Below are 16,733 nucleotides of genomic sequence, written 5' to 3'. Positions count from 1 at the left end.
TTTTTTTTAAAAACAGTTCCTAGTTTGCCATACGACTCTTGTCTCTCGTTTTTTCAAGGTATTTCATGTTCAAGCAATATTTCCTTAATCCATCATCCTTTACAGAATATGTACAATATAGCACCAGTAGTGCAAGCTTCCCTAAATCATACAACTAGTACATAGATGCAGACAGTGCTTAAATGGAAAGTTCAAACTGAAGCAAGCATTACCAAAACCAAACATTCTGGCGTTGGCTGCCAGCCTTTTGGCACTCTCAATTCTTGTATTGTTTTATTATGGGTTTTTTTACAAACGTTATCGATGGGGAAGCTGCTGAGCCATTGTCACTCTAAAAGATGAACACTGGATAAAAACAATATCTATTTTTGGGAAAAATAAATGTTGGACCCATTTAGAAACACTCTTCTTGCCTCTGCTCAAGCCTGGAGGCCTACAGTGTGTGGTGGGCCTCACAACTAAGCACAGGTGTGTTTCTCAAACCACTGCCAGAGTCCTGATGCACGTATCAATGGGGAAACTAGACCGGAGTAATGGAGAGTACAGCCCATGCGCAGAAGCTGCATTCTTCCACCAAACAGAAGAAAGAAGTAATCAGATTAACATGGTTAATCATAAACTGACCAGAAGACCCAAAAAAGCATCTGAGTCTCTCTACAAAGTCTTCATATTTTGGGGGAATGGTGCTACCTATTCGGAGCCACTCCGTAATCTTCTGCCCTTTGCCCCCACCTCTCTCTGATCGTAGTCCCGAACAGCATGTCGAGAAAGCGCTGTAGAAACAAATGCTTATGGATTGCATGTTGGCGCTAGATTTCTCCCTGAAATGTCCTTCAAGACCATGGCACAGTGCCTCTGGAGATGGGAAATTCACTGTAATCCCCTGATGTTCGATCAAGACACCTGATGTCACAGTGGGTGCTTGCTACTTTCTCCCCACTTCTCCCTTTGGAACACGGTCACTGTAATTCACTAAGAAAGAAAGTACACCAATGGAGGGCCTCAGGGCTTTGCAGTGGAAAGCAATTGAAGTATGGTTATAGATGCTGTAAATAATTCAAATCTCAGATATTTTCAGACCACAAGGTAACCCCTCTGACTGAGGGGGTTTCTTCTCCATATTCTGTTTCTTACTGAACAGATAGATTGTTCTCTCTCCCCTTTTGGTTCCCTCATCCCTAATTAAAGGGACTATATGCTCAGGTTCTCGCTACAATATTGTTTAACTGAATAGGGAAAAGTGAAAAAGTTTGATTTTGCAAGCCACAGGGTAACTTATCCCCCCACCTCCTTTCCCCATAAGAACTGTGCTATTTACATCCACGGACAATTTGAAGGATCTATTGGGATGATGTTCTTCAAGCAGACAGTGGGGCTCGACGTGAAGCTCTACTCACTAAAAGAATGTCAGTAAAGGCGCACCAGAAAGTCTCGGAGGGGCGAAGCATCCTCTATGTCATGGAGCGAGGGGGGTCAAATAATGCAAGTCACACAAGACAAGTTAGAAGCGCATAATCAAGATGGAAATATGCGTAAGTCAGATCTCCTTTGGGGTCCCCTTTAGAATCTGGGAAATTTTAAAGAAAAATGCTGGAGTGAACTGGGGATCTCGGCCTGGTGGATTCTGTAGCGACTAGACAATTGGATAAACTTGTCATGAGGACAATTTTAAGGCTGGTATCTCACAAGTAGAGCATATACAGAACAGTATCCAGATTCCTAAACTTCCATATCCCCCTGCCCACTAGAAATTTCTTATTCAGCAGAATTATTCACTCTATTTATACATAACAAGCCAAATATAAGCATATGAATGTGCTCAACAGCTGCAAACGGTTTTAACACCATCTGTGGCAGATGTGGTTGAAAAAGTGGACAAGTACTCTCGCTCAATATTAGCAACGCACATCTCTGGAATTCAAAGAGCACATGAGAAGGGAAAAGAAATAAAGGTGGTCGAGTAGGGGAAAGCATGTGATTATTTTTCAGAAGATGGATGTCGGAAAGATGAAACCACGACAGCCATGCAGGAAATTCTGAGTGATTTGATTGAGCTGTAGGAGAAAATCAGCAGATCTCCAGTTGCAAGGATAGAATAGCAGAGACTACTGGTGTGGTCGAAAAGTGGGAGAGAGAGATAAGACAGCTGTGAAATAAGCAAGAGGATTTGGGAAACCACAATAGGAGGGTGAACTTGTGGATTGTAAGTGTCCCTGAGCATCAAGAGGATGCCATGGTCGCAATTTCATAATCTACTGATTTGATAAAGCAACATGTTCTTCCATGATTTACTAAAGTCTTAACTATTGTCAGAGCACATCAAGTTATGTTACATGCTCCACCAAATCCTAAATATCCTTGGACACTTTTGGTGAACTTTTCAGATTAAAGAAGAGTTTCTGAACAAGCAATTTTAGAAAGATCATTTGAAGTGAATAAGGAATTTTCTATTAAGATTTGATGACAGTTGAATCAGCCCGCTGGCGCAGGGATTACAAGACATTGTTAGCTCCTTTGGTGGGTGAGGAAAAGGTATGTATAACAGCATTTTTAAAATAAAATGGAAGATTTCACATCGTTATTAGAAGGTGATCAAATTGGAGAATACATTCTGCCACTTTTTGTCTACACTTTCTATAGTCCTATGGTATAATACTTTAGCCCTAATTTATAAATGAATGTGTAGTATTTGGGGAGGTAGATATATATCCCAGTGAGGTGCACAATTATAGTTAAGGATGGTCCAAATTCATGCTGGCACTCTTTCACTTTTTTAAATCAATGGGCATACGCCAGTTTGCATGGTTTTTAATATTATCAAACATAACTTGATTTGATTTGCATTATTTGAAATGGCATTTTTTTAATAGGTTCATTCATACATCATGATACTTGAATATTCCCAACACTTTAGCACATAAGCTCTTTGTAGGTCGCACTTTAGACATGTCTAGACATTGTGCGTTTGTTTTTTGGGTTTTATGTATTGGAGAATATTGGACGTCATTTTAGAAAATAGACCTGGGTAGTCTTTGGCTGGAAAATGTCGAAATGAGTAATACAATCGAAAGTAATCCTTTGAAAATTATATTGTTTAATGTTAATGGGTTAAATAAAAAGCGTAAAGCAAAGGCTATCGAGGCGTAGGTAAAAAGTCACTCCCCGATATAGTCTTGCTTCAAGAAACTCATATAAAGTAAGATAAATATCGAGACTATGCCATGTTTCAGAACTGGGCAGATTTTCTATGCATGTAGTGCACCAAGGCAGCACATGGGAGCATGGCGATTGTTATTAATATACAATTGAGATGGAAAGTTTGCTCTTCATAGACTGATGAAGAAGGGGGATGGGCATGCGTTCAACTAAGAGAGTGAAAGAACTGGACCTAGGGTTAAGGATGCCCTGGGAACTAGCAAGTCTGACCAATTGCAGCACTACTAATGCTGTCTATCTGATAAAATGCCTATGTAATCTCATGTACATTGGAATGACAACCAGAAAAGTGCGCATTATTGAGCACCAGAGCTCCATCAGGTGTAAAAGGGATGCCACAAAACTCACTGTGCAATATATTTAGAAAGGACATGGAGTGGTTCAGATGGAATGGTACATCTTAGAGAAACTGAGGCCCCATCACACAGACATGTCAAGAGCCCTGCTTATCGGTGAACAAAGATGGGTGTATAGGTTACGAACCACTGTGAATGGGCTCAACGATGATATCTCTTGAAGGAGTCCTAACACTTGAGATAGTCTCCCTGCTGATGTCTTTTTAAAAAGAGGTCTTGTCAGTAGTGCAGGGGCCGTTGTCAGAGACTGGATTATAGGCAGAAAATGGATGACCGATATACTGTGGTTTCTAGACTCAAATATTGTTGGACTATCTATGCATCAAAAACACCTGCTTCCCACCCAACTGTTGCCTGCCTCACAGCTGAATGTGAGCTTTGAACTGCTGAAAATGCCTACCTGCAGTGAAAATTGTATACACTTTATTGAATATGGTTAAATCAGCATATCACAGAGATAAATAGTTAGAAAGAACGTGCAAGAAATAAATAACTCTTCCAATGGGACGTATCACTATCATAACACTTCTAGCCCATTGTTTAGTATAAGGAATGAGTGTTTGATGGCGGTGGGAATGCATTTGCCATCACCACTTGAGAGCTAGGATGACCAGTTTCCTGTCATGTCCAGTTGGGCCATCGCGTCGCAGGCTTAGTCTTTTGGCGGCATTCATAGGGAGAATTCTCGCTCCCCACCACTTGTTCCAGCAGCGAGGAGCGGGTACAGCTTGGTTCCCGAGCATGGTGGACCTTTTGACAAAGTAAGAACCTTCTTTTGCGGCGTCTACGCTCTATGGGGCAGATTTACAAGAAAGTGACGCATATGTAGAGATGCGTCACTTTTCCTGTGCTACCCTAAAATACCCTTGTGCGTCAATGAATGCGCCGTATGAACAATATGGCGCACCATGGCGCAAGGATTGACAGATGGGTAGAAATTCTGAAGCATATGTTGGCGTCAAAGTCACGCATTGTTGTAGTCGTGCCACAAGCACAACGTAACTCCGGCAATGCATGTTGATGTCTATTCCCACTACACTGTGTCACTCCTTACACCTGCTTCAAGCAGGCGTAAGGCTTCGACGCAGTGGCGTCCTAGGAGTGGCTCAGTGAAATCTTGTAGATTTCGAGGCATCACTTCTACGAGGCTTTTTTGCATGGGAATGCCCACCCTGCATACATTAAACAGGATGCAGGTATAATGTGACGCAGGGCTTTACAACGCGATGCATCTCCGTAGATTTCGAGATCTGGGCAGGAAGTAACAGGTCTCGGAGCTTTATGTACCCATGCCACTTACATACAGTGCTTAATTTGTAAAATATTAAGTGCCAGGGCTCTGATCAGGAGGCCACTGCAGCTTGCACCACCCATTGCCCTTGTCATCGCTGCCAAAACAACTACTAACCATCTCTCTCGCATGTCAATGCGACAGTTCAGATTATTCCAGGTCCCCAAACCTAAAGAATGGCAGGGGAGGCAGGTGTTAGCAAATGTAATGTATAGTGTGTTCCTAAACAACCGTTGTTCTGCTCATCTCTAAATTAGATGAGCAGCGCCACCATTTGGCGGACTGTTCCAAGTATGATGTTGACAATTAGGTGCCAGTGCCGATCACCGGAAACCAATTAAGTGCAGGTGCAAAGCACTGGAAAGCACCGGCTCAAATTAAGCACTGCTTTACATATCGCTTTTTGCATATTTCAAATGCACGACGGGCCGGATTATCCTGTGCCCAGTTCAACCTTTTACAACAAATGGGTGTCTTGAGAATGAAAGGGCATATCTGATGATAATCATGTTCAACACTTGTGATATCCTAGTGACCTATTGTATTTTCCTAAGTAGTGGGTGGCCAAAAAGGACACCACCCTCTCCTCGACCAGTTATCCCCAATAATCTAGGGTAAGGAGTAGTTGTTTAGTATACTTTTAAATCACAAAATAGTTGATGTGAAAGATGATATAACAGAAATACTTCTTAAATAAAAGAGTTGCATGAGGTTTCAGGTGGCGTAATCACTGTTCACTCATCATGTTGGAGTGTTTTGCAGCGATATTCACCTGCATACTCACAGGTGTATTTCTAATTTTTCAATAAAGGCTAGTTTTGGAAAGCTATCTGTTTATATATGTTTTTACTTGAATCATTGGTCTAAATATGTTCAATTTAATGTTTTCATTTTTGTTCCCTCCTAAATAGGTTGACTTATTATCGCAGGTAGTAATCACCTAGATTTTTGGTAGACTTAGTTTAATACTTAATCGGGTAAATCGGGTAATATGTGCCCAGTATTTAAATCTGTGGATCCTAGAGCCCTGATAATTGCCTCAGACCAGTTAGGCTAGCAGTTATTGTGGGTAGAAATATGTTGGCTAGTATAATATGGGTTTCAGACATTGTTCTCTGTTTACCCACCCGATTAAGTGTTTTAGACATCCCTCACCAATAAAAAAAACCTAAAGTAGATCCCGTTTTGCCCAGTAGTTTTATTCAAGAACTCCCTCCTGCCGCCAAGTCTTCGAGGAGGTCATGTCCGCCCTGGTGGTATTATTCTACCAGGGTGGGTAGAAGATGCAGATGATAAAGCATGACACTATTATGTGTGTGAGGCTTCCCCCTCCATAAAGGATAGCTTTCCCACTGGGCCTGATAGAAATTCTGTTAGCCCATTGCTTGCAATTGCCGAACACTCTCCTGAAATGTAAGAAATTGTTTGTCTTGTGCTCACTGCGTTTGTTTTTCCCTTGGTAAGCCCCCATACTTTTTCTGTTATGTACTAGATATTTTGGAGGGACGTAAAATGGCGTACCCTCCTCCTCTTTATTGTGTGATAATAGTTTATGGCCAGATAGACAGTGAAGCAGTGGCACTTGCAACAATATATGCTCCCATTGAAGATAATCCTGGCTTGTTGGTGGATTTATTTCAGTCTTTCATGCTCCCTTTGGGTAAACTGATTTTAGGTGGAGATTTTAATTTTCGCCAAAACCCGGGTTTAGCTGCACCAAAAGCCACATGTAAACAAAATACACCTAAAACAGCTAGAGTAATTTAGGAAAATCAGTATAGTCTAAACTGAATTGATCCGTAGAGGAAAACATTCCTAACACGAGAAAATACATGTGTTTCTAATAGGCTGACTGGATTATTTTCTAATGTCTGTTGAATGCAGTCTTTACTATTATGATCATTTAACTAACAATTTTTCAGATCTTTCATTAGTTGAGATGCTCCTGTCAAGTATTAGGAAGATTTGGTTTCCATTTAGATGGCTTTTAAATAAAGGATAATTTGAAAGATGAGTCCTGGGTTCAGGAATTTGAGCTAGAGATCATGCAATATTTTGAAAAACGTGATGGCACTGCCAGTGTTGATAGGGTGTGGGACATTTTAAAGGCAACGATTAAAGCAAGTTTGAATTCGAGGGATATAGCAAAAAAGAGAGTTAACTGAAAATGAAGGGAGGATTTCAAGCTTCTCCTAAAGACCATACATGAAAATTATATGAAGCATCTATCGGCCACTCATATGCAGGGACTCAAGCAGGCTAAACAGCAGATGCAGAACTATTATTATGAGCAGGTTTATCTCTCAAGTAAAGTTTATCTGTAAAAGCTGTATGACGAGAGTGAATATTCGGTCAGGTTTTAAGCCTGGCAGATCCAAAGTAATAAACAACATAATGGAAAAATATATGGGACTGAACAATCTCTAGATAGTGTTAAATTTAGAGAGTTACTGGGCAATATTCTGATGCCAAGACTAGATAGGGGGAAATCCTGCACATCAATATTTCCCATTTAAGCTGGAAGAAGTAGATTTAGTGGTGAAGTCTCTAGCGGGCGGGAAAGACTGTGGCATGGATAGTTTTCCAGCTGAGTTTCTTAAGAGGTTTTCACATATTTTAAATCAATAAATTCTTAAATTAACAAATTACATTCTACAAGGGGTGAAAATTCCACCCTCATTTGACATGGCTGGTAAGGTCAGTTTCCTCAGAAAAGATAAAAACCCCGAGATTATGAGCTCTTATAGACTCATCAGCCTGCTAAATACGGATTATAAGTAATTACCAAGTTATTGGCAAATAGATTGAATCAAGTGAAACAGGAATCAGTGTGGTTTTATACCTGGTAGACAACTTTTTTCTAATAGTAACATTTTCATTGAAGCTTTAGACTTGTTAGTGTTAAATAGATCCATCCACAGATATTGCTCCTTAATGCAGAGAAAGCTTTCGATCTTGTTATCTGGGAGAGTTTTTTCTGAATCCTGGAGAAATTTGGCCTGCCAGCTCCACTTATTAGGGTAATATCCAATTTAATGAAGGGGCTAAAGCATGTCTGATAGTGAATTCTATGGCTATTGGAGTCTGTTCTGTTAAGCGTGGTACAAGGCAGCGGTGCCCACTTTCACCTATTTTATTTGCGTTATTAATTGAACCGCTTGCTATAACCATAATGGAAAACAAGATGATAAGCGCGAGTGAATGGTATGTCTAAAATTAAATTCTACTCAGATGGCAGTGGACCCTTTAAAACCTGGCTATGCGATACAACACAAGGTTTTTAGTATTTTCAGTGAATTTCAACAATTGGGGAATCTAAAATGAATAAACTAAAACTGCGATTTTGTTATGTAACTGTACGGTTGATAATTTATTCTGAAATATGGCCATTAGTAAATCAGATGCCCAAGTGATAGTCAGTCATTTACACTACAGGGCATATAGAATTTGTATGAATTGAATTATTTACCACTTGTGGATAAAATCACGTCCGTATTTATAAAATGGATTTGCCTGCCCCGCTCTATAATAGGAAGGGTTGTACTAATCTGTATGTCTGTTTTGACATTATTTAATTTTCTATATACTGCACTCCCTTCCCTAGAATGAATGTTTTGGGAATTTCTTTGGGTGAATAAAACATCAAGAGTGGCCGTAAACATTGTCTACAAATTGGTAAAAGATGGGGGCCTCGTTCTTCCCAATATAAAGGATTACTATTTTGCAAGTTTTACACAATCCTGTTTTTATTTGTCTAACGCTCATAATTCATACAACTGGTACATATATGCAGACGGTGCTTAAATAGAAAGTTCAAACTGAAGCAAGCATTGGCAAAACCAATCGTTCAGGCGTTGGCTGCCAGCCTTTTGGGGCACTCTCAATTCTTGTATTGTTTTGTTATGGTTTTTGCTAACTTTATTGATGTGGAAGCTGCTGAGCCATTGTCAATCTAAAAGATGAACACTGGATAACAGCAAAATATTTTTTGGGAAAAATAAATGCTGGACAGGTTTCTTTTAGATCAAATGTTCCAACAATATAATATTCACGACTTCCTGCATTTGTCTAAATCCCCCAAGAAAGTCTGCAACAAAACTTTCCAATGGATGTTAAAAAGGAGCAACTGTTTAGATACTACACTTTTCCAAACGTGAATGTGCCCACCAGATTGAAAGACATTGTAGTTGGGCATACTCCACTTTTAGATAAAAGTATAGAGAATAAGTGGCGCATTAATAGCTATCATCATCCCGGGGATTTTATTGCAAATTATGGATGTTAGAAATGGGTGGATATTGAGGTTCTCATTACGACTGCCAGAGGCCCTTTTCGATGGTCCTTTTTTTCAGCTTTCAATTTAAAAAAAATAAATTGGATCAAAAAGCTATAATCGATAACTCTGGCCTCATTGCGGACCTTATAGAGGCAAGTATGCATAAATTGATAAAATATTGAAAACTAAGGTTTACATAGGTTAGTTAGGTATATGTAACTAATAGAGTGGGACAGAAATTGCTAACGCAAGAGGGGTTGGAGAATACAGCGGTTTTGTGAAAATAGTTGATAAATATAATTTTCTGTTCTGAGAGGAGCAAACTATTACAGAATGCAATTCTACCCTGAATGGTTATTATATAGGATTCCTGCTTTTTTTAAATCGATTGGTCCAGATGTGTTCAGGAATGACCCGTATTATCGTATTATCGTAGTATTGGGAATCAATTCATCGTTATTGTTATACTATACTCCATCTGCAACTAATATTGTTGGGGTATTCATTGAGTATGGAATTGTGTCCTAGCCATAAGAAAATATTATTTATAGTCGCTCTAAAACTTAAAAATAAATGAATAAATGAATACCAACACTAGTAGCATTTAATTTACAGGCCCTGACTATATGGTATACCAGTGTAGAAGGCATTTACAAGTAAATTTAATTTGCCAAACAGGTGTAAATCAATCATGCTATGTTTAGAGGAGAGAGCACATGGCCTTTAGCACTCACTGATGAGCAGTGTTAAAGTGATCAGAGTCCTAAAGCCAACATAAAGTAGCCCAGAAAAATAGGTAGAGGAAGGCAAAACAAAAGGTTTGGGGATAACCTTGCAAAAAGTACCAGGTCCAACAGTTACTTACTGGTAATCTACATTACTCGGAGTGATAGTCTTTCTCATCACAGTCCTGATATGTAAAGCAACGTCTCCATCTCATACAGTAGTCACCAAGCTACAAAATGGGTACTCCTGCTTGTGTCCCTTCGAAAATGGTCCCCACAGGAGGCACTAGTCCTGAGGTGACAAATAGGAGGGGCCGTATTACTACGAATTACAATAGCAACAGCCCTAAAGAATAGCAATAGTTTCCTTCTCTGTGAGGTTAGTACTTCTCTGTGGGCGCACACTTGCTGCAAGCTTGTTGTTACAATAGGGCAGCACTGAGTACCAGAGGGGCTGGCAACCATTATGAATCTTTCAGATGGTCAAATTACTGTATGGTGGTTTTGGGGTACAAGGCATCTTTTGTTGCTTGGGATGTCTACTCATGTTCTGCAGGCCAGTCCCAGATTGAGTTGGATTTCATCAGTTTTCTTTGTGTGTGCAAGAGTGTTGTCAGATTTTTGATGAATCACCCATAGTAGGTCACATCCGAGAGAAGCTAATAACTTCTGTGATTGAGGGAGGGGCACATTTTATTGCAGCCACTTCGAGGAGGGCGGAGGGACTACCTCACTTGAGGACAAGTGGTACCTGAAGAGGTTTATGCTCGATTTTAAGAATTCACACTTCTCTCTGTTCAGAGTTAACCCATTGAAAGGTGGCTTGAAACTTTCTATTGTAATCACTGATTGGCTTCATGTGAATAATAATTTTGTCACTGCGAATTATTACTCCTACCTGGTCTTAGATATCTTTACATATAGAATGTTAGAACACCTGGGGCCGCATTATACATGCGGTGTATTTTCCATCATTGCGTTGTGCGCACCTTTTAAAAGTTGCGCTCAGCACAATGAAGGAAAATGCGCCATAGGATGAATGTGTATTCATGTGAAAAACAGAGTGGCTGCTTTGAAGCTGCTCCATGTTTTCACAGTGCCAGCGGCACCCGACTGCACTTTTAAATGGGATTAGAGATCCACTTGCAGGCAGGTGCAGGTCAGTGACTGCACCCGCCTGCAAGGGGAAGTCTGGTAGGTCCATAGGACCCCCTTTCCCTCCCTCCAGAGGGCTGCTCTTACGAAGCGCACTGTCAGTGCGCCCCCTGAGAGCTTCTTTGCCTCTGCGCCCGCATCTGTAATACGGCACTGGCGCAGAGTCAAAGCAATTCCCTCATTTGCATGGGGCACGCTCACAAGCAAATTAGGGAATGTCCCCTGAATATAGCGCTGGCGCTTTATGTGTGCCAGCGCTATCGGTATTACAGTAAGGGCAGCACAAGCAACCGCGGCCCGTTCTGTAATACCAAAGTGACGTTGGGACGCGCAAAGCGGGCGCAAATGCCCGTTGCGCCCCGGGGGCATTCTGTATAATTCGGTCTCTGGGCACAATTAAGGTCAGCCTTTGAAGCGTCACTGCCCCAGATGTTTAGATATAGTCATTATGTTTAAGGATTATGGTTCAGGAGGGAGCTGACAAAAACTTTTGAAAAGCAGGACACACCACTAACTTCTAGATCTAGATCAGGGTTCTCCAAAGTAGGTCCTGGAGGGACGAAACAATGGCAGACTTTGAGCATATCCCCATTTAGATTAATGTAGTTATCTTAAAAATCTGGCAGGTATCCGGCCCTTCAGGACAGACTTTGGAGAGCCCTGGCTAGATTGCTAACGGTGGGTGTGAGTAGCTACTCCTGTTCAATAGTAGTGTTGGTGATGTGTATTTCTATTGATGGATGTTGTGTACTGCAGAGAAGCGTGAAACGTGGTTGTTTAGCCACAGGAAGCCAGAGTAAAGCTACTTTGGCTGATGAGATGTGGCCGCTTACATTTACATGTAAAGGCTTTTGTCTCCACTGAATTGTTTGCAGCATTTGCAGTTTAGTACCTGGTATAGTGTGAAAAATGATTATATACATTTCTTTGTTCACACCATTTAAATTTGTTGTGAACGTTTATTCAAAAGGGGCTAACAGTAGATACAAATAGATGGCTGCCGAGTTTCCCAGGACCATATGTGATGAGCTGCTCCAGTTCAGTTTTTTTTTCATTTGAATACTGGGATTTGTAGTCCTGGTTTTATAAAATAATACGCAAGACTACAAGTCCCAGAATTCAAAGAAAAATTAAACCCCTGGCCTGGAGAAGCTAGTCATGCAAGGACCTGGAAACGTGGGAGGGCTGGATACATTAAACACGTGCATGTAGGGAATACAGCAGACAAGGGGACCAAGGGGACAAGCTAGTAAAGAAAACCAATTAGAAACTAGGGTGCCTGGACAGGCACTAGATGCGAGCTGCAGAGTGATACAGAAGACCAGGTGCTGCACAGTGCCTAATTTGAACCGGTGGTTTCTGGTGCTCGTGCCAGCACTTACTTGTTAATACCGGCTCTTATGACAGTCTGTCACATGGTGGCACTGTTTGTGGTATTTAGGTATGGGCACAATCACAGTTGTTCATTGATTCAATATACATTGATAATGACAAATGCCTGCCGGCCAAGATAATCAAAAATACTCTCAATTGTAGGATTGTGTTGGTCAGGCGCGCAACACCCATAGGGCTCAAAGGGCTTCAGCCCACCCCGTTGTGTGTGTCAGCCTGGGTGAGACAGCTTCTCAGACACACACACAGACAGTTCTTGAGCTGCTGTGTCTGTGTGTGTGTCTGAGAAGCTGTCTCACCCAGGCTGACACACACAACGGGGAGTCTGGCATCTTATCGCAGCCGCACCCGAGTATTTCACAGGTCTTTTATTGCAGGCATTTTTTCATGAGCACCGATTACATTATACAAGGACACATTGCTGGAAGTATTAGCCCAATCCTCTCCCGAAATGTGGCTCTAGTTGTGCCCCTGGCGTTAATTCTGAAATTGGCAGTGCTGTCAGGGACAATGTGTGGTGCAAGCTGCAGTGGCCTCATGACCAGGGACCTGCCACTCATTTATTTTTTTTACAAATTAAGCACTGCTGCAGCAGGAGGCGCTGATATGGTTAGGAGGAAGAACAAGAGCTCAAAAACTTCATAATATAGCACCCAAAAGCAATCGAAACAGCACAGGACTCCCCGTTCAGGGAACCTTGCTTCAGGGCTGATCATCTAAGGCCCTCCCTGATAAGGTGAGCAATCAGGTGCTGCAGCTAAATCACCCAGCAAATCTGTACCTACCAGACCGAAGCAATCGATTCCAACCGAGTAATCCGTCAGGCTGCAACCATCACTGTGAGCAGGAAATTGCAAAAATTGTTCGGCCAGCCCTTGAGCAAGAAGGGAATTTATTCATACTGCAAACTTGAGAGACCCCTCAGGTACATCTGTCAATTTGTGCATCACTTCATCAAGCGTAGACCCGGGGGAATTCTGGGACCTGGCCTAGGGCCAGAGTCTTTCCATTTCAAATATATGCCTGTGCTTTCCACAGACCAGGAATGATTGCTTAGAGAAGGGAGGAGCATTGTTGTCAGTCATGCATCACCGCTGTATCAGCGAGAACCGTCCTTACCTGGAGAAAAAAATGTAGGTAAGAGTTGGGCAAGTGAGAGTGTTTGTGCAAGATCTAATCTGCTAGCCAGGACACTGTTTCTTTGTTCTAAAGCAAGGTATGGAAGAGTGTGCTTTTTAGTGGTTTCAATGGGAGAGGGTAAAAAGTAACCAGAAAACAAAATATAAAACGACAATGAAAGATACAAAAATACCTCTGTAGAAAAATAATGTAGGTTGATCACCTGTTACTATTTTTGCATTCAATTATGCTGCTTACCTCCTTCACAGGTGCAATTTAGCTTTTAAACCGGTGAACTGGCTTTCCTATTGGTCTATATCGTCCAGGAGTGTCCGCTGCTCGGCCGTCCTTGGCCCAAAAGACAAGAACGGATCAGAACCGATTGAGCCAGCCCAAAGTCAGATATCGACTATCATGTGGCTAGTAAGGCCATTTTTAAATTAGGGGATGACCTGGTGCCTAGCCAAATCTTAATATAGCCAATTACTAATCTTCTGCTGGCGCATCAAAAAACACCTTAAAGACATTTTCCTGATGTAAAACTATCACCATTAGCAAAAATGGGGATTTGGGGGGGTGGCCGACCAGCGGGAGGCTCTCCCCCCTGGGGAAGTTTGGGGCACCAGGGGAGGGGGGGAGGAAGCTTGGCCTCCGGGGCTCGCCGTAGCTGGCGAGTTTGGGCTGGTTGGGCTGGTTGGGCGCTTTGGGCTTGTTTTGGGCTGGCTAGGTATTTAACCGGCCATTTTGTGTCACTGCACACTGTTTGTGGTGCAGTGACACAGCAGCCAGGGACGTAGGCAGTTTCGTGGTCTTGTCGTGGCTTCGCGAGGCGGACTGTAGGCAGTTTCATGGTCCTTTTCGTGGATTGGTGTGGCGGACTGTAGCTGGGGCGTGCGGTGAGCGTGGTCGTGCCCTTTCGGTTCAGGCGGCGTATTCCTGGTGCGTAGTGCGTGATGGCGGAGTGCTCCGATCCGCGGGTGGCCGAGGCTTTGCGGCTGTTGAGCGAGGTGGGCCGCCTGGACATCGTGCGGCCCGACCTCAAGGTAAGGCCACAGCGGCGTGCTGCCAACGGCGCCGCTGTGGCTGTGGCGGCGTGTGAGCCGCCTCGGTCGCGGCCGGATCAGCGGGGGGCGGAGGAGCGAGGGGCGGAGGACGGCGCAAGGAGGCAGCGCCGCGTGGGAAGGCGAAGGGAGGCGCCAAGAGGGCCGGGCGGAAGGGGGAGAAGCGGGCCCTTGAGTTTGTTGAGGAGGTGGGGGGGAGGAGGGAGAGGTCGGGGGCGGCCCGCGAGGCGGTGGCTGAGCTGGGAGGGCAAGGGGGGATGGGGGTTGATGTGGGAGACCAAGTAGTGTTGCCGGGGGAGGGTGGGGGGAGTGGGGAGGGGGGACAGGGGGCTGAGGGTGGTGAGTGGCCTGTGGTGGAGGGGGGACGCGGTGCAGGAGGAGGAGGGGGGCTGAGGCGCGAGGAGCAAGGTGGGCGGGGGGCCGGGTGGGGGCGGTTTTGCCACTATTGATTGAGGAGACCGATGTGGAGGAGGAGGTGGGGGGGGAGGGGGGACGGACACGGAGCTGGACTGGAGTTCGTCCTCATCGGAGGAGGGGGGGCATGGGGGGCTGGGGTAGGATGGCGTCGCCGGGGGAGCGGGGGAGGGGTGGGCGGAGGGGCCAGGCGGAGGGGCATGGCAGACCAGAGGTGCTGGGGGGGTGCACGGTGGCGGTGGCGGCGGTGCGGCGGGTGGGAGGGGTGAGTCGGGGATGAAGGGGTGGGTCGGTGGGGGTAGTGGAGGGGAGGCAGGGGGAAGAGGGGGGCGGAGGGAGGTGGCGCACCAAGGGGGGGTTACGGCGAGGGGGAGGGGTGGGGGGGTGCGGCATGGGGGGGCTTGGGGGGTTGGGCGTGGGGGGGTGCGGGCCGAGCTGGGGTTACGGGGGTGGGGTGGGCCGTGGGGCTGGGCCGGGGAGGGGGGTTGGGAACTATGGGGCGGGGGGATCCCATCGCGGGGCAGAGGTCATTCGGCAGGAATGGGGAGGGGAGCGGCTATGGGATGGGGGGTGGGGGAGGGGGCGGCGCGTGGGGGGGAGAAGGGGGGTGTTTTCTCCCTGGCATGCTGGACTCCACCTTTTTTCCTTGGCAGGAGCTGTTTGCGAGGCGCTCGGGGGAGCAGCATGCGGCTCCCACCCACCGAGAGGATGGGCCGGCTCTGTTTGGTGCGGGCGGCCGAGCTCCAGCGAGGGACCTGAATCATGGCCACGGCGAGTAGAGGCGGGATGCGTCTCCGCCGGCCCCTCCCCGAAGGGTCTTTACGGCCGCCGGGGGTGGGGGAGTGAGGATGGATGCGAATCTTTCTGATTTGACTGCGGGCGTGGAAGATGGGAGGGCGAGTGTGGACTTGATGGATTTGATGCGGGTGTGTCGTGAGAGAGCGGGGTTGAGCCGGCTGGAACCCCAAGTGGGGGGCCGGAGTGGTGTGGAGCCGGCTGATGGAGAGTCGGAGGAAGAAGGGGAGATTCGGGAGGACGGGGGGTCTGGTAATGTTGTTAACAGTGTATTACAGGTGCCAGCAAGGCAAGAAGCGCCCAGAGTGACGGCCCCCTCAGCTCCACTGGTTAGGCGGCGGGATCCAGCAAGGACGCCGACCTTGACGCCAGGTAAGACAGGTGACGGCGCGGGGAGTGGCAAGCGGCGTTGGGTGCATGTTTCAGTGGGGACGGGGGGCAAAGGGGAAGACGGATGGCGGCTGGTGCGGGGACGGTACGTGCAGGACGCGGGAGTGGGCACGGACGGCGCGGCGCAGGGCGGAGACGGGCCGAGCGTGGGCGGCGGGCCGTCGGCGGCTGGAGAGAAGGAGACGGCGGGGGGAGGGAAGGAGAGTTGTGTGGTACCGGTTCGTAAGTTACCGTACATGGGGCTGACCAAGCCGCTGGGGGACCACCTTTCGGCGGCAACGAGGGAAAAGATATGGAATGGGGAGTACATTGACATCTTGAAGCTTCTCCACAGGGAGTTGACGTCCAAGGAGGGGTCGAAGGAAGAAGAGCAGGAGTTAGCTAGGCGTCCAAAGGTGCCCCTGACGCTAGACAACTGGTCAGCGGCATTCCTCATATACGTGAGCGTGTATTGCGAGAAATTCCCAGACGGTCCGTCGCGCTGTTCAAATACATGGATGTGGTGCGGAGGGCACAGGTGACTTACGGCGGGTATGCGTGGTC

This window comes from Lissotriton helveticus, chromosome 3_1 (assembly GCF_964261635.1).
Source record: "Lissotriton helveticus chromosome 3_1, aLisHel1.1, whole genome shotgun sequence".
Taxonomy (NCBI): domain Eukaryota; kingdom Metazoa; phylum Chordata; class Amphibia; order Caudata; family Salamandridae; genus Lissotriton; species Lissotriton helveticus.
This window is presented reverse-complemented; position numbering follows the sequence as displayed.